Source organism: Echiichthys vipera, assembly GCF_963691815.1.
Source record: "Echiichthys vipera genome assembly, chromosome: 2".
Taxonomy (NCBI): Eukaryota; Metazoa; Chordata; class Actinopteri; order Perciformes; family Trachinidae; genus Echiichthys; species Echiichthys vipera.
In genome coordinates, this window is record NC_139827.1 from 33,937,633 (window position 1) to 33,957,204 (window position 19,572).

The window sequence follows — 19,572 nt, forward strand, 5'->3', positions numbered from 1 at the left end:
TCTTTTTCTCCATCACAAAAACATGGCAGGGAACATATAGTTGAACCCGTAGCTGGTACTATGTTTTGTATCAAAGCGAGCTGGGACAATACTAAAAGGTGACGTCAACAGACTGCTGACTACTGGCAGTTTACTTTTTCTTTAAAATTACACTACTGGATTATTCTGAAACACTTTTTCAATCTTTTAGCATTTAATATATGTCAGTAAATATTTGTAACCTTTACAAATACAATTTATAATAAAACAAAAGTGGAGACATCTGAAAAAAGAACAAACGTTAAATTTTGGACTAAAATGATATACAATAGGTGTACATGTTCAGACACATGACAAAGATAAAATTATGATTTAATTGAACAACAGGTAACTCCTCTACATCCTTCAGGCTCAGGTGACTTTGCGACAAGAGTACCATATGAAACACACACGGCATACATCTTTTAATACTTAATAGCAATAGCTTGTGATCATTACAATGTTGTAAATTGGACTCATTATGTACGAGCTAGCTAACAATCTATTGTTAGCAGCCATTAGCTTACCTCATATGTCATCTTCAAAAGTATTTATATTCTATTCTATTCTCTACTCTTGGCTCGCATCCTCTCGTCTTCAGATTCATACTGTTGAATGATTTCCTAAGTAATCCTCTTAAAATAACTTCATTACTTTAATGCTTCGTCTAAACCCACATTACATGAATATATTTTGTCCTGTATTGTTAAATGTTAGAATCATTATTAATTGATTAATTAATTATTATGTTATTTACATCTCTGTAAGCCAGGACGGGATCAGTGGTGGCTTTGCACATGCACGGTTAATTTACAGTCTGTACGCAAAGTGGTGCGGGTCACCTCTCTGACTGCAGCTGGGACTGCTGTGCAAGGCTACGGTGAGACTGACCGCCTGTGAGTGCTTTGGGGCGGGGAGGGGCTCAGAGCAAGGCTCCGTGTTGAGGACAGTGACTGCAGAGTGATTTGTGCTTTCATGTCAGAGTCTCCAAACACCACAAAAGTCTACAATAACACAGGAAAATGTCGCTAGATTTGTCGCTAGTCGCTTTTGACAAAAAAGCGGCAAAGAGGATTTGGAAAGTTGCCAAGTTGGCGACACTGGAGCCGTGCTATGACAACGCCCAGGTTGAGAAAGTACTGTCTGTTACCAAAACAAAATTAAGCTGAGTCAAGTCGAGTTTTTGATTGCAAAGATCATTGAATGCAAATTTGACATTGTTTGAGACGTCGGTGTTATGACAACCTGACATTAAGCAAGACAACATAACCTGAAATTATTGTCATATCATCATCATCATCATTATCATCACCCTATAATGTGTCAGATGATACTGTAATACACAGTCTGGCTACGGTTTGACGGAAAGTTTTTTTTCCTCAAGGTCAGCCGTGTTAAACAGGAGGAAGAGAAAAAGTGCTGACATATCAGTGTGCCCCACGAACAGGCCAACCCTAATGCAGTGTGTTGGCTTTTTATTTACGGATGTTTTGCATACAGTGTAAACACTTTAAGCTCCCATCTTTATATCACACACAAATCCACACAAAAAGTTTACATATATTCAGAAAACAACAATCTAATTTCCTTGTTTTGACAACCTTGCACTGTTGGAATGATCTTAAGCTTTATAAAAGACCAGGACATTTTTTCTTCATATATATGACACATTAGTTGCCTGGTGAATGAATAAATGTGACTAAAATAGCCTATTATTACACTACATGGATGCTCAGTGACCCAGGTAACCTTACATTTATTAAAGAAGCAAATGAATACAAGGTATTAAAGTTTTTTAAATAACATAAACGTATTATATTTTTCATAACCGTGTTCATCAACTGAATGAACTGAACAGAACTGACTGACCAGCATTCTGCAAATGTCTTAATAGTGGTGCAAGTATAAAGTCTGTCCCAGGTGGGATCATCGTGAGAGAAAAATTATTCTACAACCAATGCAGCTTTCACACACACACACTGGCTCGGCTGAGTTTGGATGTGCCCGTCAACCCAGCACCTTTCCCTGAAGGCAGGTGAGTTTTCAGAGGCGTAGCTCTGTATATTCTGGTCGTCTTTTGTATTTTATTTACAGTACAATGGCTAAGCAATTTCTTTTTATGTATGTTTTAGTTTTGTAACATTTAGCTGTTTGTAACGTTTTGCAAAACAAACAATGTCTATAGCCACCAAGGCTTGCTTGACATTAGGGATCGACCAATATGATTTTTAGGGGCAAATACCAATTTTTTGTCCGATATGGACTGCCAATTTTCTAGAGCCGATACTACTTTACCTCCCTCAATTTACATCATAAAAATTACACAATGATGATAACAAATGTAACGAGTCTCAATACAAAAAACATTTATTGAACTTAAAAAAGGCTTCTCCAGCAACATGGAGCTGCCTTTTTGATGCCTGTCTGTAAATAATTCCATGAAAAAACTATCGCTGAACACAGCAGCCTGCATCGGCCGATACCGATACACCCAAAAAATGCAAATATCAGCCTATGATATCGGCCTGCTGATGTATCGGTCTATCACTACTTGACATTGAACAGGCTGCTCTCATGCATTTTGCACACAAATACCAAAGAAAACACGTGTGTGTGTGTGTGTGTGTGTGTGTGTGTGTGTGTGTGTGTGTGTGTGTTCATCAGAGAGGGACAAAGAGGTGAGAAGGAGGAGGGGTGTGGGGCTTGGACCCCTGCAGAAAAAGTTTGACATTTCAGGCACACAAGAAGCAAGCAGGCTGCTAACATCTAAAATGGTCTAAGTCAAAGTTACGTGTGTGGTCTGTTCAAATACAGTTATAGTTAACAGAGTGTTAGTGCGTGCAATAACTGTGTGGAGCATTGCTAACAAAACATCCTCAACTTAACTGAATCAACACAGTCACACATAATCATCATTAAACATCAGTCATAAAACAAAGTCACAGTTCTCTGCTTAGCCGTTCACAAAGTCTCATAACGTGTAATAACGCCCAGTTGGTGATTAGTTACCAGTCCCTGGAAAGACAAAGTTACGTTGTAGTTGCTCTTAAGTTTGTCAGAAAGTCTTTCCTGTGCTGCCTTCAAACACAGGAGAAAACCAGGTCACTGTGTTGTGCAGAGGTGGTCTCTGTGACCAGTTATCAGCAGGTAAAACGGCAGGCACCTGCGTCTCTGCTTGTCTGTTGTTTCGTCAGGCGGCTCTGTTCTGTGCAGGCCACTGAGGCTCCGGGATTCAGGAAGGCTGGGGCGACCGGTCCAAAAGAGGCTGAAGACGAGATACAGCAGAAGATCCGAGAGAAGAGAGTCAAGTGAAGATTCAAAGAAGAGAGAGAGGAAATGGCTGTCTTCCAGTTTTATAGACATGATGATGTCATCAGCCTGAAGGTCAGGTCAGCCAATGGGCTGACAGTTTGAGGTCCCTCGGAAAGATTTTCACCTGGGTGTGAGAACTGTGTGATGGAGGGATTTGCATTGTTGTCGGCCGCAGCCAGACACAGGCTTTGGGCCTGGTCTTTTCCTTAAATGTTACTAGACGGTATATGACTTAAGGAGACCATTTAAAAGCCAGAGTGGTTAATAAAGGCTGTGTAAAAAGCACACATCCAAAAATCCATCTCTTCATGCCTAAGATGTTTAAACACATCATTATGCAGCAGCTCTTAAATCAAAAGAAGTCTTCGATCAGTTGTCAGATTGTCCCACATGGCTTCATGATACAGAACTGCTCACCTTGAATCCCAGCTATTTCTGCAATCTATTCGCCTCACAGCTTTTCACTTGTCTTTAATTTCTCAAACGTAACACTGATTAAAAGTCTGATCCGTACCTATCTCTGTCACATTCTACCCTTGAGAGTTGATGAATATATTACATGCAGTATCTGAGCAAAACCCATCATGGATCAAACAATGAATTTAAAAGTAGTTCTGTTCTTTTTAGATCTGAGCTATAGTGACAATGAAGCAAATGAGAACAAAACATATTTTCTATGTTATTGTAGTAACCATCTGTGTCCCTTTGTTTAAAAGTTGTTCCTGACCTTTGAACTGGGGACATTTCTTTTCTTATTATTACAATAGAAGTAGTTTAAAATTAGTCTAAATTTGATGTGGAAAATACGTCCACAAATGACCACATTTGGTCCGTTCTTTTTTCAGTAACGGGGTAATCTAACTAATTACTGTTTCCACCATTACTGCTCTGAAAAATCGAGATTCTTTGACATATAGCAGTGTTTTTTCAACAGTAACGCAAATAGTCACTTTCCCTGGTAAATAGTTACTTTTATTATAGAGTAATTCAGTTACTTACTCAGTTACTTTTTAGAACAAGTAGTGAGCAATTATAACTAATTATTTTTTTAAAGTAACATTACCAACACTGTCCAGGTATCCCCTCAAAAACTAAGGAATTTCTACTCCTTCATCATGGAGACCGTCCTGGTAGGGGGAATCACTAACTGGTAAGGAAACTGCACTGAACATGAGCTCAAAGCCCTGTAAAGAGTTATTAGTTCTTCTGAACATACAGTGCAAACATACATGCACGCGATTGAATGGGAGCTATCATTATGAGTGAACCTTTTCTACAACCTCCACAAACCTTTACCTCCTGAAGAGCACTTGTGATTATTTACCTCCATCACTGATTAACTCACCAACTTCTGGAGAACATCTGCACGCCGAGGGAATCCATGTAGACCGTACGACCTCAGACAGGGGCACTCTTCATTGGGTAAAGGTTTGAATCCATGTATACCGTACAGCCTCAGACAGGGGTGCTCTTTATGAGGTAAAGGTTTATGTAGTTCGCATTCAGTTTTTTGCCAAAGTTGAAGTTTGTTGGAGCAGCAGAGAATTGCACAGGTTATTCCTCAACATCACTGTCAAATGCTGCATAAAAAGTACAGGTAAAATTTGAAAAGGAACACTCATTATGACAGCTCCCATTCAAGCCTGGCATACTGGAGGGAAGCGCCACCACAGCAATGGCCGTCGCTAGATGGCGAAACACACAAATGGCTAGCCGGATTTGTCTATACCCTGCCTAAAGGATATTTACACCAGGCACTGCAAGAATAAGGCTAAGCAAATTATTAAAGCTTTAAACCACCCGGGTAACAGTCTTTTATCCCCGTTTGAGGTTGGGCAGAAGGTACTAGATACAGCCGGTCAGCACTGAGAGTCTTCCCAAATGTGTGATAAGTTCTGCTGTCGAAAATGAACCTTCTAAAACTTTGTATCCGGGTGACCTCCATACTTCAATATGTTAATCAGGTGGATGTTCATCAGAGCTTAATCATCACTTCATCACGTCCTGGGAGAAAATGAAGAGCAGACTGGATGAGTTCAGACAAGGAATTTATCTCTTTCACTCCATCCCCTCTCTTTCTCTTTATCTACCTGACTCATACACATTACCCCCTCTCTATATCAGAATTGTTTTCCTTCCTCATTCTCTCCTATACTACTCCGTCTCTCCATGCTTCCTTTTATCGCTGACGGTCTTTCTTTCTGCAATCCCTAAATATATCTCTATTCACTGCTCTCTTGTCCCCTTTTTGAAGTAAATGGCTGATTCCAGTCTGACAGGGCAGAATGACTGATTACAGTAGAGGAGAGAGGTGGCTGTTCATCATATCAACATCACTGAAATTCAGGCAACTCAGCAGCATCTCAGTTCAGTTCCTTCCCTTCTTTTGTTTCTTTATTCTTGTACTTTTCAGACTTTTTGAAACTGCAACCTGACTTTCTTACACCGTTCACAGCTTCAGTCATCCTTTTTATTCTATGCTGTTTTTTTACTTTGTCACAACAGTACAGAACGGACCGAAACACCAGAAAAACATTGATGCAAGGAACATGGATTTAACTGAACATTAAATGCGGTGTATTTTCAAAATTCAGGAGTACATTAAAAAGGTAACCCATTATCACCAGAACTGGCATCAGTATATCTCTATCAATTTATTTCCATTTTGTCCTGCACTCCTCATCAGCACCTGAATAGCTGATGCATCAGGTGAGCGCTATCCTAAACTCAATCAAAACTAATTTCACACATGATTACCCGTATACCACAAATCCAGAAAATAATTAACTTTATGTAAATAAAACTTCATTCATAAAGCACCTTTTTTAACAAAGTTAACAAAGTGCTTTACATTGACATCTGTCATTGTTTTATTTTTTTCCTGTTTTATTGTGAAGTTCTCTCCTCTTGTGCCATGTCTTGTCTTCATCCAGGGTACAGGTCTGTGTTTCCTGTAGCCCTATTGGTCTACATTGGATGATCTAAGTGGCCACTCAGCATACCTCTGAAGGAAAACATCAATTTAATTCATACGTTATACAATGAGGACATTTTCAATGTGTTACAATATAATTTGGGCTGATACAGTAATTTGCAATGGTCCTACTTCACGTTATATGGTCATTATACTTTGAGACATTACATCTTTGGCGCAGTCAGCACCGGGGGCTATATCACAGCCTGGCTATCAGCCGTTTTGGTGTGGGAGAATCCCTTCGTTCCTCCAGCTCTGCCTCCCTGTGGTGCTGTGGCTCTAGGTTAACTTCGAAAGGCTCAGGGTGAAGGTGGCTTGTGGCCGACAGTGACCCCCACTTGCATCTTGCTGCTTCCTTGGGCTGTCGTCCTGGAAGAGCAACTGACCTTCCTTGGTGTGTCAGGGGATTGAGGCAATATTGGCAACCCACCAGTCCTGCCTCAAAACAAGTCTTGCCTCTGGTTTACATGCTTTGTGGGTGTGGCATTTGTTTTTGTCATCATACACCTTTCGCTTACAAATATGTCCATGATGGATAATGGCACTACAGGACCTACACAACTAGTGTGTTTTAGATTCAATTGTTTTTTGGAGCACAGAGTTCTTCTCTAGATCTCTTCTAGATCTATCTCTAAACGTTGCTCTCAAACTGTATCAGATTGATGCATTGTTTTATGCATATCGCAGAAAAAAATAATTGCAATTTTTTTCCCCAATATTGTGCAACCTTAGTAAAAAATAGAAATAAGGGCCATTAAATAAAAAAACAAATGCATACATGGATTTGCTGAGAGTAGGTTGTATTTGTCTTGATGCAGCAGTAGCCATTATATTTCTGTTCATTACTCTGATTGTGTCTAACTGTGATTGAAATAAGATAACAAAGACATTCAAATGACAGTTTCAGTAGTTGGCACATTGCTTTAATCATGGTGAGATAAGCATGCGTGCAGATGTGCTAACTGACCTACCTCTGTGATTGAGGCTGCTTCTCCTGATGAGCTGGGATTGACATCAGGTGTGGTGGCTGATGAGCTCCAGCTGTAGCAAATTGTCTCCCTGTCTTCTCCCTGCTCTGGATTGGCTTTGTGATGTTGTAGTGAGAGACTCTGGCCTGATGGCAGTAGATCCTGCTCTTCTTTCACAATGGAGAGAAAAAAGAATAATGAGATGTTTTATGAAGTTTTTAAAAAAATACAAGTTTCATCTCATGACTTCATGTTTTGAGGAATATTTTTGTGCTCCACCTGAGTTTGGACTGTTTTTGGTTGTCATTGCTTTAATATTCTGACACGCCAGATGTAGACTGTTGGGATCAAACCTACAGCCATCTATTTATCGTGGGCACCGTCACTGCATCCGGGGCTTAGCACTGCCCAAGATTGTGATTTGTTGGAAGAAATTCAAACAAGTCAGAGCATTTTTTTTCTTATCCCAGAATGCTAACTCATGCTGCCAGACTTTCCTTCATCGCTGAGCTTACTACATTGCTGAAGGGTTTTCTTTTACACTTGACTTTCTTTAAAGTCATCTGAAGGCACCAGCTATCTGCTCCATCTGTCTCCAACTCTTTTTTTTTTTTTTTGTTAACGAGGCTTGCCAAAATGCTGCCTAGAGCTCTCCATTTTTAATTATAATACAGGCAGATGTGTGGCTGTGATGAGCAACATGATGTCACAGAGATTGTTCAAATCCCAGACAACCCAAGTTAACTCTGAGGAAAACTCTGCATCATGAAGAGGTAGAGCTCTGTGATTAAAGTGAATACATGAGTCTCACGGTCAGTGCGTAAAAGTTGGCAGCCCTGTTGTTTCCTGCTTTGTATCATCTTAACTTGACGTGCATGAAACCCAACTCAATTTAATTTAGGGGTCAACTGTGCAGTGCATCTCATAGTTGCTGGTCATTTAAAAGCTTCATGCATTCACTTCTTTCATTTGCTACAAACAATATGCAATGGGCCCACTTTGACAATCTTGCATTATCTTGTGTTACACTGCTGTGGTTAATCCTGGTTAATTACCCATCTCTCTTTCAGTTCTATCTTTTTCTGTCATGAACAATGGCTCAATGGCTGGCGACAGAACTAAACAGGACACAAAGCTTGCTCACTTAACTTTCATGTTTGTCTTGTTTGTCCTTTCTGACCAGTTGTCTTTTGCATGGATTTCCTATCTATTTTTATCCTGGAAATCTAGGAATGATCTATAGACCTTTCCAACTCAAGGGACGGCACTTAGCATGAAGTTCAAAATACATGCAATTGGATAGCACTACGACCAACTACGACCAAGCAGAGCAATGATCAAGGTGACGTGTCTATGTTTAGCGACCAATAGAGCTAACTGGTAAATTAAACAGTTGCCACATCCGGTCTGCAAAACAGTCCAAGTTGTTTATAACTGAGACCAAAGCCGCTTCTGTTGAGGCAGTGAACAAGCCTCTCCGGATCTGTTGATGAGAAGTGATCAGTTTGGACACATACAAACAAGCTTAAGATATTTATTAATACAAAGATCTTTGGAGATGTCACCACAGAGAATCACATCTGTTCAGGCTGCAAGCCTGGTGAGATCTACTAATACAGAGTACACTTCTCCTTTATAGGTATAAGCATATATCACACACACACTGACAGTGTCCTTGAAGGCCTCAGTGCTCTTTCACCCACAGTTGCCCTATCTACTGACTGCTACACAAACCCCCTTATCCCTCTTCTGCGCACACTCTCCCCGTGGTTTCAAGGCTGAGAAACAGACACCCATTGTCTGCATAATACATGAAACACAGAGTATAAATGTATTACAGCTAATGTGATACTTTTAACCACTACTCTTTAACCACTATAACAATCAGCATGTATACATATATCCTTCAACACTTCAAACAACCGCTGTTCATCACCCGCAGCCATCTTTGTTTTTTACTTTTTACTGTATAGTCCTTCGCTATTGAAGGACCCACTAAGATGGCGCATCACTTTCAACATCGGTTACGCCCGCCTACAACATGATAGTACAATTTGATTTGTGAGTTGGGATTGTCTGGAATAGTTAATGAGCTCCAATAGAGAGTGCCCAGAGCCAATGGCAGAGCAAACTGAAATTTACTGGCAGAGGCTCTGGATTTCCACGGTAATTTCTTTTGCCTTTTAGTCAATTCTTAGCCTCTTGCCTCCTGTCCTTCCTTCTTATTGGATTATTCAAATGTCAGCGTCAGCTCAAGTTTTCATTCTCCTGATTCAGCCTTATGTAACACTAAACCTGGGACTCATGTTTAATTGACTATGCAGGATTCCCACGTGTCTGTGTTTTCATTACACCCCTGTCAACGTTCCTCCTCTGCGTTTTATTTTTTTAAATAACAGTCTTACTGTATCAATACTGGTTCTAGAGGATTGCAGGACAGCTGCGGATTCAATGTGTCAACTTTTTTTGCACTAACACTAATACACTAATCTAATGCAAATGTAATGCTAATGTGACAGCAGTAGTGAGCCTCGAGGGAGTGAGGCGATTTGATGCTGTCATAGTTAAAAAACAAAAATAATAGTGCAAGTTTGGGTGATGATGCTCATACTTGAATTACATTAATTTACCCTACATGATCTATTAGTTTGTCAAATTAAATAAAAAATAATTAAAACTTCAGCTTCAGAAACAAAAGCACTGCCTCAATTTACATTACATCCCTTTTCATTTTGATGATTTTGCAGTTCTCAATGTTAAGGCCACAAACAGAATCTTTGACACAATTGTCTCTTTCATAAAACAGGTAGAACATGTTGAGGATACTTTAATGCAGGTTAAAAAGGCACCCCTGTTTTTTTGTTTTTTTTGCATTGCCTTTAATGGCACCAGCCACATGATGTTTTAAGGGAGAGGGACATTTGGAACCTACACATGTGCTAATTATACGTGCTTTTAGAAATAATACTTTCAAACAATTAGCATACTGTCTCCCTGATGGCCATTTTTAAAATGGCTGCCAAAATTACTGCAGTGTTGGACCAGTCTCATTCAAAATGACTGTAATTACATTTCAGGGGAAGTAATCACCATGATGGATTTGAATAGGATAAGGTCATTTAATGGCTGCAATGCAGAATCATGCTGTCACGTTACACACTGTGCATAATATACTGTACCTTTAGGTGGAAAAGCAGCTCCAGAAACAGTATTACATTTATTTTCTAAATAGAGAAAAACTGATTAAATGTAGCATCATTACAGCAAGCAATTAGATTATTGACCAATTCCAATTAAGAACAAGACAGGTTTGAACCTTTTGGATAATTTAAATACGTATTTAAGCGAGAAAAATATGTTATGTGATTGTAGACACATTTGTGTTTGATTTAAGTTGTACTGTGCAATGAAAGTAGACGGGCGTTCCCTGAAATAATCATCAAAGCAAATGATGAAAATACCCTTTTACAGCACAAAGAAAGAATAAACCTTGAAGATGTAGGAGGTAAAATGTGACCCCACTTTAAGGACAGCCCTTTAAAATAATAATAATAATTCTTAATAATAATGATATATATACACAACACCCATCCTTATACGTTGTCCATAGTCATTTAGCTCACCTGTTAAAGCTGCTACTTCTGTCCAGCACTTTGCTGCTCCTCTTTCTCCCCCATTTTTCCTTCTCTGTTCAGCTGTACTAGCCAATAAAAATAATCTTAAAAAGCAAAACATAAAACAGACCTACTTTGGTTAGTTTTTAATTTAAAAGAACTATACTGCTTTCGGAAATCTGGAGAGCGCTAACAACCGGACGTGTATCGTACCTTGAAGGCAATTCCACAGCTTTCTGCTCAGCTAATTCTGCTCAAAATAACACAAAACCAAAGAAAAAAGAACTTTCATTTTGGATTGACTTTGGTATTCAACTTGAATGGACTTTACTGTAAGGACTCTTCTCATGCTACCGCAGAGGTTTGCTGTTATTTTGAACAGTATTAGTGGTTAAAAAAGACGTTTGAATGCCTTCACCGTACTGCCCCGAGCTAATCAGTGTTCCATGTCCATGTTCCATGTCCGGCTGTTAGAACCTGTGATTTCTCCGTTAATAGTTGTTACACAAAAAAACTGTCTCAATGGCTTATTTGATGAGTGTAAGTGCCGAAAAAGACCATGGGATGATTTTGCGCCAGAATTACACTTCTTCTTACTTGGAAGGATGTTAGGATGGATGGATGAAGACACAGCTTGAGTCCCCTTTGTTTTTGTTTTTTTTTAACAATGAATACAAACTTTGCCTGACTTTAACCAAGTTTTTAGTTTTAGTTTCAAAAACTTCAAAAAAGGGACTGCAGGGGCCTCATGTACTAAGAATTGCGTGGCTTTCTTACTAAAACATGGCGTACGCTAGAATCCAGAAACTGGCGTAAGCACAAAAAAATTCAGATGTATCAATGTGTGCGTACGCATGGATCCAAGCACTTTTCCTTTGTACATCCCAATCAACGTGGAATTGAGCGCACATGCAGAAGTGCTAAACTCCTCCCTGTCCACGCCCCCATTTAAATATGCAAATCAATGTAAATAGGGCCTGCACCGGGGATTCCCTCTCTGCACTATCAGATTTAAACGATGAGTAAAGGTAAGAAGCGCAACTTCAACGAGTCTAAGCTCGAAATTTTATTAAATGAAGTGGAGACCGAAGAGCGGTTTTATTTGGTAGCCTCTTTTCAGGGATAAACACAAAGAAAAAGACATTTCTGGGGAGTGTGTGTGTGAGGCAGTGAACGCTGTGGGGTCGGAGCAGCGCACAACCACTGAAATAAATAAAAAAATGGTCCGACGTGAAGCGGAGGATTTCGGCCCACCGCCGAAGTATCACCGCAACGGGCGGGGTGACAGGAGGGGAGGAACTGACCCCCTGTTGATCAGAGAGTGGCGGCTATTGTGGAGGGAACAGCTCTAAGCGGAGATGTGGGGGGCCATGAAGGCGACACAGATCATCCTCAAGGTAAATGTGTTAAACTCAGAAATGTCATTATACTAGGCTGCTCACATTACACATGCTCGTGCGTTAAGTTGCCAGGATATAAACACATTGACTCATGTTTAATTACTTCCTTTTTTTTTTATTATTATTTCTCAATAGACGATGAGACAGGAGAGGGCTCCTCCCTCTGCACCGTGCGCCCTGGCGTCTCCACCGGCACCTCCAGCACCACGCGCCCCGGCGACTCCACTCCAGCTGACGTCCGCCCGACTGGCCGTGTCCTTTCACAAGCTGTGCTGGAATCACAGGAGGAAATAGTGAGAGCAATCCGTGGCGTCAGTGATCGTCTAGATCAAATTGTCAATGCACTGGGAGATATTTATCATGCAATAAATGCACGTACAAAGTAAATCGTGTCCTTGCCTCTTTACATCATTGAAATCAGACGCTGACGGGCCCGTATCGCTTTGCGGGGTGGGTCGAGGTTGACGGGTCCGGCATCCGGTTCCTCTGGTGGGGGGGGGGGGGGGGGGGGGGGGGTGTGCTCTGGCAGTGGTATGCCATGGCGGTGTGCCAAGTTGTGCAGGACACCATAGGCCAGCACGATGCGGCACACCTTCTCAGGTGTGTACAGCAGCACCCCGCCCGACCTGTCTAGACAGCGCCAGCGCCCCTTCAATAGGTCAATTGCCCTCTCCACCACTGCCCGAGTTCGGGAATGGCGGTCGTTGTATCTCCCCTCTTGGTCGGTGCCGGGGTTAGTGAGAGGGGTCAACAGCAACGTTCTCAGGGGGTAACTATATATATATATATATATATATATATATATATAAATCACACTACTGTTCGCGGGAAAACAAACAGGACAAAATAACTGCATTACAAGGATTGACAAGACTGATCACACTTATATTAATGACTGCAGAGGTTCCAACTTTACGCACGCGTTTATTGAGACGAATAATGAACACAAGGAGACATTCTTTTTTCACCAGGGAAAAAAACAAATACACATATTTGAATGTGCGTGTCCAAACGGGCATTGTGCTGGTTTAAATTCGGGGCGCATTAAACGGATAAATGATTTACTCACCGAGAAGCCACCCATCGCCTCCAACCTATTACCAACCATGCTATTGTTAAGATTGAACGAGTCATGCGTTGCCAGAAATCCCAGAGTGGTCAGCACCTGTGTGGGAATGGACAACCCCTGGCTCCTGGGCGTGTGTCGTTCTAAGTCTGGCCGCGGCTCCGCGCACAGCTCCAGTAACACTGGCCTCGGCAACCCGAAACGACTCATGAGCCAGTTGTCGTCATTTGCAAACAGATCTTCCCGCTCTCTAAACACCCTCTCACGGCTGACATAACCATTTGCGATGTCTTCTAACAAGGCCAAGGCTGCCATTGTTAATTCCATTTTTTATTAAATTGCGCATGCTTTATATCCTTCTCCTTATTTTATATCCTTACGATTGCAAACACGTGTGTGTTAATTGTCCATTAATGTGTCTCTGATGCGCACATTACACTGAGGATGAATTGTTTTCACATAACTAACAGTTTCCTAGCATCACCTCTAAGTGTCGCCAACGAAACAATAGCTGTAGAAACGTGCGTACGACAGCCATGAAGTTTGCGTGGCGCACCGCACATTTCCACGGTCATTTCACTTTTGATACATCCGAACGTTGGCGTGGAAAATGGCGTACGCCACGTTTTTGTGCGTACGCAACATTGATACATGAGGCCCCTGGTGTTTTTCTTTTGATTTTTTTCTTCCAACTGATGGATCAACGGACCAGCAAGATGCTCAGGCAGGTTACTGTAGAAGGCACTGCAAAACAATTTCCAAGAATAATATTTAAAGTTCAAGAAAATCAACTGTTAAAAAGACATTTTTTTAAGTTCAATAAATGCATGTTTTCAAAGTCAGCAAGTAATCTGGTTATTCTGATCCAATTCAGATTAACTATAAAGTGACAAATGTCTTTCCATTTTCAAATGAACCCAAAATAGACCAATTTAGAACTGAATCAGGGAATTAATATATGAGTTATGCTTTAGTGTGGCTGTCTTCTAGTTTGGCTCTTACAGTTCTTCCTGTCTCACAGACGTCGGCTCATTGAGTAGAATCCACGTTGCTCAGCGGAACCTGAACCCTGGATGTCATTTAAAGTCAAAACTGGTTTTAATTTTTTTTTTTCATTCGGTAAGATTCAGCATCAGCTCTGTCCTCAAAACATCTGTGTAAGCCCAGTAAAAGGCTATTCACTCAAAGGCAGATTAGAGAGATTAAAATAACAACTTGATGGCTAATACATACTTACAAAATTAAGATTAGAACCAAACTACAAACAGATAACAATATGGTTTATGTAAACATACTCCGGCTTCTTAATGTAGATATTCAAAATTTCCAAGATACTGTGAGGAAATTATTAGCCAAATATTAGCAGCAGATAATGATGGTGTGAAATCAAAGAGCTGGTTAATGGAATGAAGGCGCAGCAGATGTGTATCATCACACCTTAGAACGTGTCTGCACTCAGCCAAGTATTCAGGGCCAGAATAATTACCCTTAAACACCAAAGTAAAAAGTTTAACTTCCTCCCTTCAGGAGCTGCTATAATGACTACTACGATATGGTAATTAAAAGATGATTAAAGATTAGGAGTTTCTGTAATTACACCTTTAACTGAGCTAATGGAGCAATCAGAGAAAATTTAAGATTGTGAGGTTGTTTTTTTTTTCTCCCTTCTGCACTTCTTTTAGCTCCAAGGCAGTATATTTCATTTGATTTCATGTTTTTTTCTATTATAATGTCTACACGTTCTGAGGAAAAGGGAGGCAGAAAGAAAATTCTTTGTAATTAGAGATGAAATTCACACAGCTCCTTTATATAGCGCTCAAGTACAAATTTGGATAAGGCAACTTTTATTTATTTTGAAAAAAACACCCTCTATGGTCTCACTCACTCACACACACACACACACACACACACACACACACACACACACACACACACACACACACACACACACACACACACACACACACACACACACACACACACACACACACACACACACACACACACACACCTCATGTTCTCTGTGTGTGGATTAGGCCTTGTTTGGTTTAACCTCGTAAAGCTCCATGACAGGCAGCTATGGGTTTTATGTCAGGGTCTGGCCTGTAAAACTGTACTTGACAACACACACACACACACATACACACACACACACACACACACACACACACACACACCATACATTTACATGTGCATTTACACACACACACAAACATGGATTATCAGGCTCATAATGTTGGCATAATGGGATGTGACAACATGGAGTGCAAAATGGAGGCCAGTCTTAAACCATGCAGGCCTTTAGGGAGCAGTGTTGGGCAGTAATGCATGTAAGCAATAGCATCCGAATAAGGCCCCTTATATGTGATATGATCCCAACATATCACAGCCTGAAGTGACCTATTGCTTTTTTAAAACGGTTACTAAATATGGCAATATTAAATTGATAGACAGATACCAATTGAAACCATATCTATTATAAAAATCCTCCATAAACCATTGCTCTTACAAAGAAATAGGTCCTCCTGGCTGACGGTTGCTATGAAACGTATTATCTTGACTTAAAGCAACTCTTACGTTTCTGGCATTTTAACACTTTTCTTTTGTAATCTTAAAATGTTTCTTATAAGGGTATGGCACACTAAAATGTAAAAGAAATCCATCAGGTGTTGAAATTCATCAATATATAATTCTCATATATTTCTGATAAAAGTCTGACCAATCATTTTATTCGGTCTGATAAAATGATTGGCCAAGCTACCTGCCTGTCAGCGTCGCAGTGTCCTTTCCAGTTGCCTACGGCTGTCACTGCTTGTGAGTTGCATGCCTCTCTGCAGAGTGAGGGGTCTGTGAGAGACAGCACGGAACGGTGAAGAACTCATGTGATGTAACTACTTACTTCTGATACCAAGTAATAAGTAAAGAAATATTATTACTTATTAAGCAGTTGATAAATAAAAACATATTACACTTCTTGTTTGAGAGTGCAGACAATATGGATTTCAGGTTGAAACTCAAAATGTTTTATACTGAAGCTGTCAAAACCAAAGCTAACGTGTTTATATTCCAACAAATTTGAATTTTCCAACTTGCATTTTATATAGAAACTGTTCAGTGTGGTTTTGAAAGATCTAGTTGTGTTCTGGGTGGAAAACCTTCTATAGCATTTTCTACAAAATGGAATATTTGTAGTCAAAATGCAGCTTAAACTGGGTCGACCGTTGAAGATTACAAATCAAACCAGGGCCTGCTATTATTTCTGTGTCAGGCCACAAACAGTAGTAGAAAAAAATCAGTGACAGTGTGGATGTGAAACCAAAGGATCGATGACACAAAAAATGAAATTGGCTTTATTTGACATCATTTGGCATGGCACTGTTGTAGCCAATCAAATGAGAGAGTGCACTAGGGGTGACCCCGAGTAGTCGACTATTGGACGATTCGATCTGAGGAGCTTAATCCAACTGCCAATCTCACAGTCGAATCGTCCCAAAATGTGGTTCTGAAACAATGGATTATTCCATCCTGGCTCTGGGGGTGCTGAATGTCTGATTTTCCATATAGATGCTTGGTTAAAACATGATAAATAGCCTATTTGGGTATGAATATAAGCCTATTAATAAATACTGTTGCTAAAAATATGAAAATAACTCATGTGCTTTAAATCTGTCTCCTTAGTGTGCATCTTGGCTGGGCTTTATATCTATCTGTGCGTCAGAAATACAACTGTCTGCTCCTGCTTAATCATCAGCATAATTTACTTTGAAATTTGCCCCTTTGTTGTTTTTCATTATAGACGTTCAATCCGACACAGTCTGACACAGCGCCGTGAAAGTGAAACTACAGTTCTAAATATACTGTCAGCTATTTTCAAAGAAAGATACAAACAAAACACATGTATGTTATAACAACAAACACTTTTAATCAGATGCTCCTATCAGAAATCAGAAATCACATCTCTCAGTAACCCTCTGCCTTACATGCGTGACCGCGCAGCGCTGGACTCGTGCACCTGCTGCTGTCTGCTTCATGTCATTGGATCACCACCCCGGATCAGAGGATTTTTCATGAGCATAAAAAACAACTGATTCAACGATTAGTCGACTACAGGCAAGGTGTGACACATCAGATTCCAATATGAACATTTTTAGTCTGGGACACCCCATTCCTTACTTACTTTGTAATGTGAACTGTGCATTTCTACTGTTAACTCATGACTGTCACAATGAAAGATTAAATAACTGCAGCTGTGACAAGTTCAAACTTCAGACAGGATAGTGTCGTGTCATTTTGCCATGTTCTAAGTAGTGTCTGGATACATCTTTAACAGCCTCCAGTCATGGTGTTTGTAGTGTAAGATGAGAAGTCCTGACATTTACACTCCTTATTACAAAATGTGTCTGTCTCTCTCTGTTTATGTGTATGTGTCAGCTGGGTTCAGCCCCAGCCCACTGTGACCCTGTAAAGCAGGGCTGTTCAATTAATTTGGAAGTGGGGCCGGTTGAGGAAAATGATCCAAAATTAGAGGCCGGAAAAAAAAATAAATAAATATGAGCATCACATTAATGTATATTGTAAAACAATGCAGCAACATAGGAGTACATATATGGTCTTTAATTTATCAATGTAAACAGTAGGAATAGGCCTCAAAGTGCAACAAGCTTGTCAAAAAACAATCCTTGTGAATCTAGCATACCTGTTGACCAGAGGTTTACACTCAATAATAGGACTAAAGTACAAGTTTGATGTTCTTGTCCTTGAGTATTTTATTTACATGCTACTTTATACTTCTGCTCCACTACAAATCAGTGGAAATATTTAACTTTTTCCTACACTGCATTTATCTGATTACTTCAGTTACTAGTTAGTTTACCAGACTTATAGTAAGCAAATATGACACATTGGTTTATTCGTCAAAAACTGGACTGACAAAAATTAACACAACATAAATGCTGAGTAGCATGATTTTTCTGAAACTTCTCTGTCCATTCTCTGTTGAACTGGTGTTTTTTGTGTCAACCTTTCTTAGTAGAAAAGAAAGAGTAGAAAGAGACATTGATGTGGTGATTTAACCACAAATTTAACCAGACTGAAACGATTGAGAACAACAACATAGCGGAGCTTAGCGAGCTGCTGCCAAGAGGATTCAGAAACCCACGAAGAAGAGCGTAGCAGGAGCGTGCGTAGCGTTGTGGCCGCGCGCCTACAGGGAGCGCATGGAGCAAGTCTCCCAGTGGACTGGTATTTGACGCACTGAGACAGTAACCCTAAGATGGATACAAGAAAGGACAGGGGTCATGAATTACTTTTTCACACAGGCTTCTACTCAAAGGACCAGGAAATATTCCCTTGCGGGCCGGATCCGGCCCGGGGGCCGCCAATTGAATAGTACTGCTGTAAATGATAAACAGTTACAGATAATGGATGGACCAACTGCTTGTGCCACCTGTCAAAATTGAACTCTGTTTTGTTTCCATAATAATTATAGAAATGATTTAATTTATTAGTTAATTAAATTAGTACCAGTGTATTTTACGTTAAACATTTGTTATTATTAGTATTATTGGTGTTTCATTTAAGTTTTTTTTTCTTATTGCTAACCTTCATCGATCAGTACTGAAGTGACATTTTTCAGAACTCTTCATACTGTCAGCATTACCAACATGCATCTGGGTCAACAGTTAATCTGACTTCCAAAACTCAGTCAAACCACCAAAACACTTCATACATGTCTCAAAATAAGCCCTTATTATTTGCAACAGTATGCTGAAATTATTGGTCACATTACTAATCACATGGCCATTATCCTGAAACAGAAGTGATCTCTGCCCTGTTCTCATGACTTCCTCATCAATAACTGAAAAATAATCAGCACCAGTGCTGTGAAGACACATGCTCATGTCCACAAATGAAAGTGAACTGTGTGTGATCACAGGGATACGGGATGTGAACTAGTTTTACGTGAATATCTGCTTGGAATTTAGATTTCTTTAAAAAAGGAGAAACTAAATCCCCATCTCCTGGCTGTATGGAGCCCTGGGGCTCTGATTAATTTCTCCCCATATGAATGTAAGATCAAATGATACTTTGCATAATGTAGGATATTAGTTACGATAATAAGATGCAGTGTTAACTACGACAACTATAGCTCCCCTCTTTCTCAGACACACACATAAAATCAAAAGCAGCTGCAAACTTTGACTTCTGATGAAAGAACCTT